Source organism: Gorilla gorilla, chromosome 12 (assembly GCF_029281585.2).
Source record: "Gorilla gorilla gorilla isolate KB3781 chromosome 12, NHGRI_mGorGor1-v2.1_pri, whole genome shotgun sequence".
In the NCBI taxonomy this organism is placed as follows: Eukaryota; Metazoa; Chordata; class Mammalia; order Primates; family Hominidae; genus Gorilla; species Gorilla gorilla.
Window position 1 is genome coordinate 87,241,623 of NC_073236.2, and position 4,827 is coordinate 87,246,449.

At 49.4% G+C, this 4,827-nt stretch overlaps 1 pseudogene; it reads right to left on the bottom strand.

The window, feature by feature from the left end:
• Positions 1-758: 758 nt before the first annotated feature.
• Positions 759-4,595, bottom strand: LOC101127571 (CREB-regulated transcription coactivator 1-like; annotated as a pseudogene).
• Between the last annotated feature and the right edge of the window lie 232 nt (positions 4,596-4,827).

The window sequence follows — 4,827 nt, forward strand, 5'->3', positions numbered from 1 at the left end:
AGATGACCATTCCCAAGGCACACGATGATTAGATTTCCAAGACAGACATGAAAGAAAAAAAAAGTTGAAGCCAGTTAGAGAGAAGGGGCAGGTCACCTACAAAGGGAAACTCATCAAGCTAATAGGGGAACTTTCAGCACAAGCCCTACAAGCCAGAAGAGATGGGGGTGTATGTTCAGCATATATATATATATATATAATTTTGCCTTCAAAATTGTGTTTATTTCACTTTGCGTCTGCTCCGCGCTCTGCCGCCTCATCCCTGGGGCGGCTTGGGACTCAATCTCTATCTGACCACGGGCTGGGGGTGGCAGATAGGTTGGGGGACCGGGAACCGAGGAAGGCAGTAAGAGCTGGACAAACAGTCGGAAAATGCATGGTGGCGGACCATGCGCGCCCCTCCCCTGAGCCTGCTCGCCAGGCTTGGAGCTGATACTTCCCGCATCTTACAGCGGACGGCTTAGGCCCCGGCGGGGCTGCGAGCTAGGGAGTCGGTGCAGGGCGGGTCTGCGGGGGCGGGGGCCTCACAGCCTCCGATCCCAGCTCAGCCCGGGCCGGCGAGTGGGTGGACGCCCGGCTCGCGGCCTAGCGACTGGGCTTCGCGGGAGGTGGACAACCGGGGGCGGGCTGGGGGCGCTTGGCGGCATTGCAAGCTCAGAATCACAAGCTCAGCTATTGGCGACGGACGGAGCGTGGCTGTCCCCGGGCTGGGGAGGCGCCGTCGGGATGGCTGAGCGGCAGGGTGCCGGCATGCCCGCTCACAGGCGGTCCATTCGGAAGGTGTTCTTGGTGGCTGGGTCCGCCAGAACCACGTCGGGGTCATTGAGCATGTGCAGTCCGTCCAGGGTCAGTCCGTCCAGGGTCAGGGGGTCGATCTTGAGTTCATCCAGGGGAAACTGGCTGTCTGAGTCGAAGCTGAGGTCGCCGACCCTGACCAGAGAGCTGGTCAGTTCTTTAAAGAGGCTAGGGGGCCGGGGGAGACTGTCCTGTCACTATGAGGATGATGTTGGGGATGCCACTGTGGCTGGTGTAGCCCAGCTGCTGCGAGTTCAGCAGGCTCCCGTGGCTGTGGGTGAGGCCTATCATGACCGCCTGCGAGTAGTTGAGCGTGGAGCCCCTGTTGTATAGGGAGCTGATGGCGTTCTCCATCATGTTGAACTGCTCCAGCTGGTGGGACAGAGCATTGGCCTGACTGAACGCCATCTGCTGCTCATAGTACGCGTCCCCAAACACGCTGCCCAGAGTGGAAGTGTGTTGCGGGGAGCTCCCTGGGGAGAAGCCTTGACTGGAGACTGGCGAGGTGGGAGACCGGTTGGCCGAGGAGCCGGGGCTAGTGCCGCTACTGCTGCAGAGGCGGCGCCGAGGTGATGTCGATCCCCATCGACGGCTGGCCGGGATTCTCCGTGGGGACTGGAAGAGAGAGGACGGTACCGTGACCGCGAGCGGGGGCGGCTGTGGCCCACGATTCAGGTTGGTGCTGGGTAACAGGGACTGCCGGGGGGCAGGCGGACGGGCGCCTGTAGGGGCGGTGGGGTTGGCGGCTGCTGAGACCCAGGCTAAGGGGGTGGCGGAGACTGGGGCTGTGGCAGTGGCTGCTGGGAGTCCGTCTGGGTGAAGAAGGCGTAGGGTAGCTGCTGCTCCAGAGACAGGGCATTCAAGGCCACGGCCTGAGTGATGTATGACAGCGGGGACAGAGTGGGCGATGACTGCTGATGCCTCGTCTCTGTGCTCAGGGACAGGGGGCTGACGCCGGCTGGACGGTGCTGCGGAGGGGAGCCGAGTGTGCTCATCCCCTGGCCGGCGCAGCTGATGCCCAGGTGCATCAGGTTGGCTGAGACGTTGTCGGTGCTGCTGGAGCTACTGAGCGCGGGGAAGGTGGGCTCCTCGGAGTCGAGCGGGGAAGGGAAGTGGATGTTGGTCAAGCCGTGCAGGGAACCCCCAGTATTGTGAGTGGCGGAGATCAGGGCTGTAGTGTTTTCCTGGTCAGCGGACGTGAAGATGTTGATTCGTTGATTCCGCGCAGGACTTGGTCCTGGATCCCGTCTTCTTGGTTTCCCCATGCTTGCTTGGAAAGGTTTTTGTCTGCCTCTGATATGGTCTCTTCCATTCCTGGGCCTGTTAACAGTAAGACTTTTTTCTGGTGCACGTCCTGGGACCCACTAGTAAAGGATTCTGGCTGCATGGGCGTCATTGTGCTCTGGTGCAGGGCGAGTCAGAATTGGTCCTTCTCCAGCTGGTGTCCGTGGGTGGCAAGAGGTACACGGTGCCGTATGGGCAGCTGTTGGCCTGCTGTCCGTGTTTGTCCTTTGACAGGTGCAGGCAGTGCGGGGAGCCTAGTCGGCCGCGTTCCCGGTACATCCTGTTCACCAGCGCATGATGCCTGGTAGTCAGGCTGGTGTCCAGGCCCAGGGATTGGAAGGGGGTCTGGAAGGGCAGGTCCACGGTGCCACTCCCGATCTGGTTCACGTTGAGCAGGGACCCGGCATAGTACTGGCCCCGCTTGGGCCCAGTTGCAGGTACTGGTATTTCTGGAGCTGGAGCCGTGGGGCCATATCAGGCTTAGACCTTTCATGGCCTCCTCGAAGGCCGCTGTCTCCTCCGCGTGTTTCTCGTTGTGCAGTGTGACCTTCTCGCTGAATATAGATGATGAAAAGAAAAGAAAAATGCCAGCGTTGCTATTCTATTTTCAGAAAAAAATACACTTTAGCCCGAAGATTTTAAAAAGACAAAAAGGGCATTACATAATGGTAAAGGGATCCATTTAACAAGAAGACCTAACTATCTTAAATACGTATGCACCCAACACAGCAACATCCAGATTTGTAGAGCAAGTTTTTAGAGATCTCCGAAGAGACTTAGATAACCATACAATAATAGTGGGAGATTTCAACACTCCACTGACAGTACTATACATATTATTGAGGCAGAAAACTAACATATAAATAGGACTTGAACCTGACGCTTGACTAAACGGGCCTGACAGGTATCTACTGAACTCTCTACCACAAAACAGCAGAGTATACATTTGTCTCATCTGCACATAATACATACTCTAAAATTGACCAGACAATCAGACCTAAAACTATCCTCAGCAAGTTGGAAAAAAACACGATTATACCAAACACACTGTCAGATCACAGCACAATAAAAATAGAAATCTATTCTAAGAAAACACTCAAAACTATATGATCACATGGAAATTAAACAACATGCTCCTGATTTTTTTTGGAATAAAAATCACTGTTTATTGAGTAAACAGTGAAATTAAGGCAGAAATTAAAATTTTTTTTAAATGAATGAAGACGAAGATACAACATAGAAGAATCTCTGGGACACAGTTAAAGCAGTGTTAAGAAAGTTTCTAGCATTAAATACTACATTAAAAATGAAAAAAGATCTCAAATTAACCATCTAAAATCACACTTAGAAGAACTAGAAAACAAAGAGAAAACCAACCCCAAAGATAGAGGAAGAAATAACCAAAATCAGAGCTGAACTGAAGAAAATTGAAATGCGAAAAACCATACAAAAGACCAAAGTATAGAGGAGTTGGTTATTTGAAAGAATAAGTAAGATTGGTAGACTGCTAGCTAGACTAATAAAGCAAAAAAGAGAGAAGATCCAAATGAACACAATCAAAAATGACTAAGGGACATACAAAAATTCAGAGGCTACCACAAACACCACTATGCACTCAAACTAGAAAAGCTACAAGAAGTAAATAAATTCCTGGAACATAACAACCTTCAAGATTGAACCAGGAAGAAATTGAATCCCTGAACAGACAAATAATGAGTTCCAAGGTTGAATCAGTAATAAAATGCCTACCAAGCAGAAAAATCCAAGGAGCAGATGGATTCATGACCAAATCCTACCAGAGTTATAAAGATCTGCTGCCATTCCTACTGAAAGTATTTCACAACACTGAGGAGGAGGGACTCCTCCCTTACTCATTCTATGAGGCCAGCATTATCGTGATACCCAAAGCTGGAAGAGACACAATAAAAAGGGAAAACTTAAAGCCAATATCCTTGATGACCATTGATAGGAAAATCCTCAACAAAATACTAGCAAACCAAATCCAGCAGCATTTCAAAAAGCTAAAACACCACAATCAAGTTGACTTTAATTGTGAGATGCAAGATTGGTTCAACATATGCTAATCAATAAGTGTGATTCACCACATAAACTGAACTAGAACCAAAAACCACATGTTCATCTTAGTAGATGCAGAAAAACCTTCTGACCAAATTCAGCATTCTGTTATGTTAAAAACCCTCAACAAACTAGGCGTTGAGGTAACATAACTCAAAATAATGAGAGACATCTATGACAGACCCACAGCCAACATCATACTGAAAGGGTGAAAGCTGGAAGCACTCCTCTTGAGAATAAGAACAAGACAAGGATGCCCTTTTTCAACACTTCATTCAACATAGTTTTGGAAGTCCTCGCCAGAGAAATCAGACAAGAGAAAGAGAGAAAAGGCATTCAAATAGAAAGAGAGGAAGTCAAGCTATTTCTCCTCAAGACAATATGATTCTTACCTGGAAAACCCTAGTCTCTCCCCAAAGGTTCCTAGGTGTGATAGACATGTCGAAACATGTTGGGCAAAGTTTCAGATTACAAAATCAATGTACAAAACCAGTAGCATTTCTATACACCAACAATGTCCAAGTTGAATGCTAACTCAAGAATATAATCCCAGTCACAATAGCCATAGAATAAATGAAATAACTAGAAATACAGATAACCAAGGAGGTGAACTATCTCTACTATGAGAATTACAGAGCACTGCTCAAAGAAATCAGAGAGGATACAGAAAAA